Raw genomic sequence first — 11,329 nt, 5'->3', positions numbered from 1 at the left:
CCCCTGAGGTCTCCACTGATGGCTTGGCTTAAGAACATAGACTGCAGCTACATTTCAGGGATCCTCTGTTATATCAGGATGCTGCCACTGCTGATTCTGATGGAACCGGTTCGCTCTGCTTGTGAAATAGTCAAATGATCAGGATGGTATCCTTTGTGCCACTTCTGAATCTGACCAAGTACGTGACACTGGTCGCAAGTCAGCCAGAGAAACGGCCTTAGCCACTGCAGTGGAAGTACACCGGCTGTGGGGATGGATGGAAAATGTTCACCACCCATTGCTCTGACACAGCTCATCTGCAAGTCCACCCTTGTTTTCTTATCTGCAACTGGGTCTTTTCCTCTGCATCTACATCCCTTTCCCTGTGTTCACCCAATAGCTGCTTTAGTGTCTAGTGCTGGCCTAAGGTCTGCCTTTCAGGGTGCCATATATCCCTTTCTATTTCCTAGGTTTGGCAAACTATTTTAGCTTTGATTCTAAATGTGCAACCTATAAAAAGAATAAATCAATATATTGGTATTCATCAGAATTAAAAAACTAGCCAAGCACTGGATGGTGGTGGCATCCACCTTTAATCCCAGCACTCAGGAAGCAGAGGTAAGTGGATCTCTGTGAGTCTGAGGCCAGCCTGATCTACAGAGTGAGTTCTGGGACTGTTAGGGATACACAAAGAAACCCTGTCTCAATACACACACAAAAAACCAAAAACTAGCCTATTGTGGCATATTTAACTATGTAAAGATGTGTTATGTTTATTTATACTGCAGAATATTACTTTAGCTGTGTAAAAGTGAGTTACTTTTGTTTCTGCTGTATTTGTGTAAGGATGTGTTGTGTTTGTTTCACCTGGCCTGCCTAAGGCACCTCATTGGTCTAATAAAAAGTTGAATGTCCAATAGCTAGGGCAGGAGAAGGATAGGTGGGGCTGGTAGGCAGAGAGAATAAATAGGAGAATCTAGGCTCAAGAGGGGAAGAGATAAAGAGGAGAAAGGACAAGGGAGAGAGACACCAGGGGCAGCTATCCAGACAGCCCAGCTGCCAGAAAGTAGCAGGGTGGGGGTGGGGGAAGATAGGATGTACAGGAAGAAAAGGTGAAAAGCCCCAAGGGAAAGGCAGAGAAAGAGAAACATTAAGTTAAAAGAGTTTGCCTGAAATGAGCCTAAGATAAGCTGAGCATTCATAACTAATATTAAGTCTCCATGTCATGATTTGGGAGCTAGTTGGTTGGTGGCCAAAAAAAAAAAAATTCTGGTACACTAGTGTGGTGGCTCCTGCCTGTAATCCTAGAATTTAGCCATGACTACATAAAGCAACACTCTGTCTCTCAAAACAGCAACAAAAACCCAACAAAACAAAACAAAAAAATAGCTTTTCCTTTGGGAATTCAACACATATTAAGTTATCATCTTTTATGGGTCATGGTTCTTTTTTTAAAACTATTTTATTATTGAGACAAGGTCTTACTCTATCCCTCAGGCTGGCCTTGAACCCACATCAGTCCTCCTGCCTCAGCCTTCCAAGCAGCATGAGCAGCCTGTGAGTCACTACACCCAGCAAAACTAAAGATATTTGTTGTTTAAAGTTCTAGCCCAGCCGGGCGGTGGTGGCGCACGCCTTTAATCCCAGCACTCGGGAGGCAGAGGTAGATGGATCTCTGGGAGTTCGAGACCAGGCTGGTCTACAAGAGCTAGTTCCAGGACAGGCTCCAAAACCACAGAGAAACCCTGTCACGAAAAACCAAAAAAAAAAAAAAAAAGTTCTAGCCCAGGCTGGCCTGGACCTAACTCTCTAGCTGAAGCTGACCTTGAATTTATGTTCTCTTCCAGCCTCAGCCTCGGGAAGATCACGTTCATGAGCCACCACGCGTGACTTACTAATGCCCCTTGAAAACACTAGTGACACGTGACAGGGGTTGGGAATGTAGCTCACTGACAGCACGCTTCAGTCCCTAGGTTATCCGAGTACCAAAATGGGGGAGGGAAACAAATAAGTGAGATATGTAGCCTTTACCAAAATACAGATTGAAGCCACAATGAAAGACGAGGGCTGTAACTTGCCCCTTGCCTAAAACAAACACAAGGTGCTGGGTTTGAATCCCAGAACCATAAAAATCAAAGACCTATTTAGTCAATTTACAATGAGCTAACACTACATATCCAAAAATTAAAAGTCTGTCAGGCGGTGGTGGCGCACGCCTTTAATCCCAGCACTCGGGAGGCAGAGGCAGACGGCGGACAGATCTCTGTGAGTTTGAGGCCAGTCTGGTCCACAAAGTGAGTTCCATGACAGAGAAACTCTGTCATGAAAGATAGATAGATAGATAGATAGATAGATAGATAGATAGACAGACGGGTGGATTAAACTGGGACCTGCTTGTGTAAAAGCATAAAATGATGCAGCCACTCTGGGGAAAGTATTTGGCAATTATTTAGACACTAAACACATGGGCCTGGAGAAATGTCTCAGAGGTTAGGGCTGTCCGCCACTCTGGCAGAATACACAGCTTTTGTTTTTAGGACACAGTGGCTCACAATAGTCTGTAACTCCAGTTCCAGGGATCCTGTGCCCTCTTCTGTCCTCCAGAGGTACTGCATGCACATATGTACAGTCAAGCAAAACACACATAATTTTTTAAAATCTTAAAATAAAATAGGAGCTGAAAATATAGCCCAACAGTTAAGAGCTTTTTCTGCTCTTGTAGAAGACACAGGCTGTTCCCAACACCCACATAGTGGCTGTATTGGTTACTTTTCTATTACTGTGATAAAACACTGTGACCAAAGGAACTTACAGAACAAGTTTATTTGGGATTAAGAGTTATGATAGCATAGTGGAGGCATGGTGGCTACAGATAGAAGAAGCAAGCAAAGAACTTACATCTCAAACCACAGCACTATGCGGAGAGTGATGTGGACTGGCACCTGGATTTAAAATCTCAAAGCCCACCTCCAGTGATACTTCCTCCAGCAAAGCCACACCTCCTAAACCTCCCCCCAAAGCACCTGCACTGGAAACTAGGTATTCACAAATCTGAGCCTCTGGGAACATTCTCATTCAAACCACCACATTGGCTCAAAAACAACTGTAAGTCCAGTTCCAAAGGATCCAAAACCCTCTTCTGACCCCAAGCACATGCAACACACATGCAGGTGAAACACGCTCACTCAAAAGTAAAAGAAATATTTTTACAAGCTAAAATCTTTCATGTGATTACAGTCATTCGTTTTTGTTTTGTTTTATATTTACCCATATTTTATATGTATGTTTAAATGAAACATACATATACCCAAAGATTTGTAATAGGAAATAATTTGAATCCCAGTAGTTGGACACAGAAACAGACTGATCTCTCAGCCTGCTCTACAGAATCAGTTTCAGGCCAGCCAGAACGCGATGGTGAGACTCTGTCTCAAAACAAACAAAGAAAACACCTGGGAATGATCCACAAGCCTGTCAATAGGTGAACAGATAGATATCTTATGGTAATCTATACAGCAGAATGCCTCTCAGGAAAGAAGAAGTAATGGACTATACTATATATAGTTATACTATAATATGGCCAAACCTTAAAATACTACTGCCGAGTGAAAGAGGCCAAACCAAAAAGAAAGTACGTGTTGCATCATTCCATGTATGTAAAATTTGAAAAAGCCCAGATTAATCTATCATGATCAAAGCAGACCAGTGATTGTGCGGGGATAGAGGAGGATGAAGGGAGGAGTGTAACTCGAATTCTAATTGATATTAATAATAAAACCCGGAGTCAGATATTAGGGGGTGAAAGTTGAAGGCTCAGAGAAGCAGTGTGGCCAGCACTAGAGAGACCTTTTACCTCTACTGATGCTCAGACCGAAGGGGCGATCCTGCCCTCAGACTGTCTCCTCAAACTGCAGCTATCTCCAATAAACCTCAGACTTCAATGAGCTCTTGTCTCCTGGGATTAAAGGTGTGTGCCACCACTGCCTGGATTCTAGTGGTTTAGCTCTGCACTCTGATCTTCTGGCAGCTTTATTTGTTAAAACACAAACAAAATCTCACTACATCGGAGTAATTACAAAGAGGCTTGAGGAAATGGAGTTATGATCATGGTTTCCTGTCAAAACTCACAAAATTGAAGTTGACATATATTTTTCCCATTTGCTATATATCCATTATGCCTAGATAAAACTATTTTTGAAAGGAAGACATACAGAAGCCAGGCAGTGGTGACACACACCTTTAATCCCAGGACTCAAAAGGCAGACAGAGGCCAGCCTGATCTACAAAGTAGGCTCCAGAACAGCCAGGGCTGTTACACAGAGAAACCCTGTCTCTAAAAACAAAATAAAACAAAAGGTAGACATAGGCTTTGACTTCTTCCTTATGTGATTGTTCTACATTTGTTTTCTTCACTAAAGTGGAAACTTGGTAAGGTTTGGACCATGCTTATTTGCACAAGGCCATATCTAATATTTAATACTGCATCTGGTGCACAAGAGAGAGGTGGCAAATATTTGTTGAAGAGAAGAGAGCTGGGAACAACTCCAGTCTGACCGTGGAGGGAAGGGAGAGTGTGTTGCTGTTAACTGAAAGAGACTCAATGTGAGGAGCCAGAGAAACAGTAGTTGCATGGTAGAGAAAGCTTAGAAATGACGTTGTTTTGGTATTCAGCAGTTAGAAGCACTGGTGACTGAAAGCAATAAAAATAAAATTCCAACAGAAAACAGGCTGTTTATTTCCCCCACATACAGCATCCATTTTCTTGGCTCCCTTTGCCTTTTGCCAGTCTCACCCAAGCAAGCTCTTTCTCGTTCCCATAATCGTCCTGTCTCTGGTACCACTCTTGTTCCCATTTGCCACAGATTAACTTGACTGGCTGCTTCAAAGCCATTCCCGGTCACAGGCCTAGTGTTCAAGTTAGAGTCTGGAATATTCTTCACTGGCTCATGGTTCACTGCTTTTGAATGTTGTAGAGCGCTTAGTGGGTGGAGCCTGGCTGGCAGAAGCAGGCTACTAGGAGTGGGCCTTTTGAAAGTTATGCCTGCTTTTGCTTCCAGCCTGTGTTCTCTGCTTCCTGGGGGACATGATGGAGGAGGCTCTACCATGCCCACATAGCTTTTGCTGCCATGAACTTGGCTGTGCATTCCCTGTCAGGACAGACTGAAATCTTTTGGTAAACATGAACCTAAATAAGTACACTCCCCTGCCCCACCCCTGTTCTGTAGCTGTTTCTGTTCTATATTTTGCCATAGTGATATGTAAAGTAACCTGTTCACTTCTTCTATGATAGCCCCTGTCATTTAGTTCTCTTTACTCCAAAGGGTGGCACCTGTAATGTGTTCAAGTTTTGTTACACTAACAAGTTTAGTTACATTACAAAGGAAGTTAAGTAATAATATGAATCTTTATTTCTCAGAGGCTTGAAACAAATAAACACAAACAAAACTTTTCTGTTGCAGTTTCTGAGTCAAGAATCTGCAAAAGGCTTGGCTACCAGCTTCTGGCTGAGGATTTCCTGTAAGACAGCAATAAAGGCATTGGCTGATGCAAGCTGAAGTCTTTTAAAAAGATTATTTGTTCATGTGTATGCATGTGTGCATGTATGTGCACTTGAGGGCAGATGTCTGTGAAGGTCATAACAGAACATCAGATCCTCTGAAGCTGGGGTAACAGCCTATTTTAAGATGCCTGTCATGGTACTAGAAACCAAGCTCAGGTCCTCTGTAAAAACAGCAAGTGTCCTTAACTTCCAAGCCATCTCTTCAGCTCTTTCTTGACCACCCATAGATGTCTCACTTGGGCTGACAATATAGAACAGTGGTAGAATCAATCCCCACCCCACCCCTGCCACACACACACACACACACACACACACACACACACACACACACACACAGAGATGGCTGTCAATAGGATGCCCCAGTTCCTTGCAAGGTGTTGACCAACATGTGTTTGCTTACCACCCTGGCCTTTCCACGAGGCTGCTGGAAAGTCTTCCTGACACAACAGATGTCCAGGGATGACCCAAGGGAGAGGGGAGGAGACAGAACACTGCAGGCCTTCCACAGTCCAGTCTCAGAAGTCATACTCCATCACTTCCACTGTTCATTAAAAGCAAGTCTCTAGCTGGGCATGGCGGCACACACCTTTAATCCCAGCACTCATGAAGCAGAGGCAGTTGGATCTCTGTGAGTTTGAGGCCATTATGGTCTACACAATGAATACAAGACAGTCAGTGATATGTAGAAAGAACCTGTCCCCACACACACAAAAAAAAAAAGGAAAGGAAAAAACAGGAAGAAAATCAAAAGAAAGAAGTCACTAAATCTAGTCAATAGTTAATGATGAGAGTTAGTGTTCCCTATCAGAGGAGGAGTTTCAACTTTGAAACTGTTGTAAAACTAGTACATGGAGACAAGGAGTAAACATTATATTGACACCTTAACCTTAAGAATGCAGAAGAGAGGCCATGCGGTGGTGGCGCACGCCTTTAATTCCAGCACTCTGGAGGCAGAGGCAGGCTGATCTCTGTGAGTTCGAGCTACAAGAGCTAGTTCCAGGACAGGAACCAAAAGCTATGGAGAAACTCTGTCTCGAAAAAAAAAAAATGCAGAAGAGATTTAGAGATTTAGAAGCTAGATCATGACTAATGCTAGGGGTTGATGCAGGGAACAGTGGTCACACACACGCACCATCTGGTCTACCTGCCAAACATGCGGTTTGTTTGGAATGTGAAAATGGTGACAAAGCCTGGGAGATGGCTGAGAGTTAAGAGCCCAGCCTGCTCCTCCAGAGGACCCAGGTTTGATTCCCAGTTCCCACATGGCAGCTCACAAACATCATGTTCCAGGGGATCAAGCACCCTCTTCTGGCCTCTGAGGACTTGATGTACATGGTGCATAGAACTTCCAAATATTGCCCAGACCAGCAGAGGCAGCAGCCAGAGCAGCCACAGCCTGTGCCCCCTCCCGCCCGCCTGCCCGCCCTCCACCACCCTCCACCCGCCCCGGGGTCTCTTTCCCCTTTCTCCTCCTCCACCCCCCCTCCGCCCGCCAACTGGGGCCCCCCTCGCCTTCCCGCCCGCCCCTATTGTTCTGCCCCCGGTCTCCCGACCTTCCCCTTCCCGCCCACTCCCCTTTTTCCCTCAGTCGACTCGCGCCTCCAGTTTTGGCATTCACTCCCACCCGTGACCAAAGACTTGACCACTCAAAAGTCCAGCTCCCTGTAACTACTAGACATGGACACCGGTGTGATTGAAGGTGGATCAGATGTCACTCTTACTATCAGGCTGCTTATGCATGGAAAGGAAGTTGGCGGTGTCATCGGAAAGAAAGGGGAATCTGTTAAAAAGATGCGCGAGGAGAGTGGTGCACGTATCAACATCTCAGAAGGGAATTGTCCTGAGAGAATTATCACTTTGGGTGGACCGACTAATGCCATCTTCAAAGCCTTTGCTATGATCATTGATAAACTGGAAGAGGACATAAGCAGCTCTATGACCAATAGCACAGCTGCCAGCAGACCCCCAGTTACCTTACGGCTCGTGGTCCCTGCTAGTCAGTGTGGCTCTCTCATTGGAAAAGGTGATTGCAAGATCAAGGAAATAAGAGAGAGTACAGGGGCTCAGGTCTAGGTGGCAGGGGATATTCTTCCCAACTCAACTGAGCGGGCAATCACTATTGCTGGCATTCCGCAATCCACCATTGAGTGTATCAAACAGATCTGCGTGGTCATGTTGGAGCCCCCCCCCCCCCCAAGGGCATGACCATCCTGTGCCGGCCCAAGCCCTCCAGTTCTCCAGTCATCTTTGCAGGTGGTCAGGCCTATACCATTCAAGGACAGTATGCCATTCCACAGCCAGATTTGACCAAGCTGCACCAATTGGCAATGCAACAGTCTCATTTTCCCATGACCCATGGCAACACCGGATTCAGTGGCATTGAATCCAGCTCTCCAGAGGTGAAAGGCTATTGGGGTTTGGATGCATCTGCTCAAACTACTTCTCAGGAACTCACCATTCCAAATGATTTGATTGGCTGCATAATTGGGCGTCAGGGCGCCAAAATCAATGAGATTCGTCAGATGTCTGGGGCGCAGATCAAAATTGCAAACCCAGTGTAAGGATCTACTGATAGGCAGGTCACCATCACTGGGTCTGCTGCCAGCATCAGCCTGGCTCAGTATCTAATCAATGTCAGGCTTTCCTCGGAGACAGGTGGCATGGGGAGCAGCTAGAACAGTGCAGATTCACCCATAATCCCTTTCTGCTGTTCACCACCACCCATGATCCATCTGTGTAGTTTCTGAACAGTCAGCAATTCCAGGTTTTAAATAGTTTGTAAATTTTCAGTTTCTACACACTTTATCATCCACTCATAATTTTTTAATTAAAAGCGTTTTAATTCTTTCTCTGTTCAGCAGTTATGCTGAGATATCCATATTTAGTTTTATAAGCTTCTCCCCCCTTTTCCTTTTTTGGGGGTTTTTTTTGGCTCATGAATTTTTGTTTGTCATGGAAATGTAAGAGTGGAATATTAATACATTTCAGTTTAGTTCTGTAATGTCAGGAATTTTTCAAAAAAAAATTAAAAGATGGACTGGAGCTTTTTCTTTGTGAATAGAAACTGGATGCCACAGTGACTTATGTGGGTGTTATTCCTGTCTTGATGTTATTTTTATACCTTTAAACCTTCACAGAGCCCTGGCTGGGTTTGAATAGAATTAAGATTTTCTTCTGCTTTACCAAAAAAAAGAAGAAAAAAAAAAGAACTTCCATATATTAAAATAAAATGGTGCTAGATGTGTTGGGGAATATTCTCTAAGGTGTGTGACTTTTGTTTATGCTGTGCAACATTTGTTTAATGATGTAAAGATATGTTGCTTTTGTTTATGTTGCATTTGTTTAACTCTGTGAAGTTGTGTTACTTTGCCTGTCTAAAACACCTGATGGACTAATAAGGAGCTGAATGGCCAATAGCGAGGCAGGAGCAAGGATAGGCGGGGCTGGCAGGCAGAGAGGATAAATAGAAGGAGAACCAAGGAAGAGAGGAGCAATGAAGGAACAAGGAGAAGATACTAGGGGTCAGCCACCCTACTCAGTCAGCCATGAAGTAAAAGTAAAAGTAAGATATACTGAAGAAAAGGAAAAAGCCCAGAGGCAAAAGATAGTCGGGATAATTTAAGATAAGGAAAGCTGGCAAGAAACAAGCGAAGCTAAGGCCAGGCATTCATAACTAAGAATAAGCCTCCGTGTGTGATTTTTTAGGGAGCTGGGTGGTGGGCTTCCCAAAATAGACAACAACATGGAAGAGTACAAGTGCAGAGATCTTGGAAACGCTGAAGGAGCGGACCTGAAGTTCCACAAGACACAGGAAGAGCACGTTACTCATGAGAACGAAACATCTAAGACAGCTGTTTTAGGGAAACTCCTGCCTTTACCTCTCAAATACCAGGACTGCAGGCATACACCACTGTACCCAGTTTACACACTGCTTGGTGGAATATTTTTTTTTTTTTTTTTTTTTTTTGGTTTTTCAAGACAGGGTTTCTCTGTGGCTTTGGAGCCTCTATCCTGGAACTAGCTCTGTAGACCAGGCTGTTCTCGAACTCACAGAGATCCCCTGCCTCTGCCTCCCGAGTGCTGGGATTAAAGGTGTGTGCCACCACTGCCCGGCTGGTGTAGTGTTCTTTACACATGCTGGACAAGCGTTTCACCAAGGGTGATAGCCTTTCCCTGGGCATTTCTCCTATAGAATCACAATGCCCTTGGACCATTTCCTAAGCATGTTTTTATGATTTCTGAAAAAAAAAAAAAAACTTCCAGGTTCTGGTGGGAAATGGCATATGTAATTTAGCTTGATATTAGTAGTTAGAATAGGAGCAAGCAAAACACTCAAACATATAAAGTAACAAAATAGAAAATTTAAAAGAGGGTGCTTGCCCTTGTCTCTTCTCTTTTCCCTAGCAAACAGTTGCCTTCCTACTGAGTGCCTCCGTGTTATTCTTTTCTAAAGATATAAGGGGGAGGAGGCTGGTCCTACGAGGGGCAAGGGGCGGCAGTCCCAGGAGGAGAGGGAAGTGGCCGCTTTTTTAAAGGGAGAGAGACCATGCCCCAATGGGCTGGTATCTCAGCAGCTATAGGCTGGAGGAGTGGGAGGACCTCCCGCAATAAGAGAGAGAGAGAGAGAGAGAGAGAGAGAGAAAGGAGGGAAGGTAGAGGCAATGGTTGCCTCTTCAGAAGAAGGACGGACAGAGAGAGTGCTGAGATGGAGGGAAGGCACAAAATCAGCTTGCCTGATGGTGGGAAGGGGGAATAATTGGGGGTGGGAGTGGGTGGAGCTTGTCTCTTAAAGGGACAGGTACCCAGGTGACAGAAGGCCAGAAGAATGGTAACAGACAGCACATATACTAAAATCAGAACAATACAGAGATCAGCACGGTCCCTGTACAGGATGACACGCAAACTCATGAAGCGTTGTATAAAAAAAAATAGTAGAAAATTCCCACAGAGCAGTGGTCCTAATGCTGTGACCCTCTAATACAGTTTCATGCTGCAAGGACCACCAACCATAAAATTATTTTGTTGCTACTGCATAACTCTAATTTTGCTACTGTTGTGAATTGTAATGGAAATATTTGATATGCAGGATATCTGATACATAACCCCTGTGAAAAGGTCGTTCTACCCCAAGGGGTTGCGACCTACAGGTTGAGAACCACTGCCATAAAAAGACGGTGCTGGGTCACAATAAACTTCTTCCTGCAACAAAGCTCCCATTTCTCTGATAAGAAGGCCACAATGCTGGCTGGGCGGTGGTATACACCTTTAATGCCAACAGGGGAGGCAGAGGCAGGTGGATCTCTGTGAGTCTGAGGCCAGCTTGTCTACAGAGTGAGTTCCAGGACAGTCAGAGCTACACAGAGAAATCCTGCCTCGAAAAACAAAACAACAAGCAAACAAACAAAAAGACAAGGGCCTACAATAGCTGAGTTTTGAGTGCACCTGGACCTTTCTTGATCCAGTTTTTTTTAATATTTATTTATTTATTATGTATACAATATTCTGTCTGTGTGTATGTCTGAAGGCCAGAAGAGGGAACCGGACCTCATTACAGATGGTTGTGAGCCACCATGTGGTTGCTGGGAATTGAACTCAGGACCTTTGGAAGGGCAGGCAATGCTCTTAACCACTGAGCCATCTCTCCAGCCCTCTGGTCCAGTTTTTAAAGCCAAGGACCTAGGGTGGCAAATACTCACAGCAAACAAAGATCTATCTGGGACAGTGGCTTCAGATTCATTGTCTCACACCAACAAAGTTAAAGATGCAGACTCTTTGGGAAGCAATGTGGAA

At 44.5% G+C, this 11,329-nt stretch overlaps 2 pseudogenes; both read left to right on the top strand.

The window, feature by feature from the left end:
- Nucleotides 1–7,213: 7,213 nt before the first annotated feature.
- Nucleotides 7,214–8,344, top strand: LOC121441479 (annotated as a pseudogene).
- A 2,020-nt stretch (nt 8,345–10,364) lies between these two features.
- On the top strand, nt 10,365–10,465 carry LOC121441526 (annotated as a pseudogene).
- Nucleotides 10,466–11,329: the final 864 nt, after the last annotated feature.

Source organism: Microtus oregoni, unplaced genomic scaffold, assembly GCF_018167655.1.
Source record: "Microtus oregoni isolate MIOR12 unplaced genomic scaffold, Mior012 000077F_ref0000221, whole genome shotgun sequence".
Classification (NCBI taxonomy): Eukaryota; Metazoa; Chordata; class Mammalia; order Rodentia; family Cricetidae; genus Microtus; species Microtus oregoni.
The sequence above is the reverse complement of the archived record's forward strand: the minus strand, read 5'-3'. Positions and strand labels throughout refer to the sequence as shown.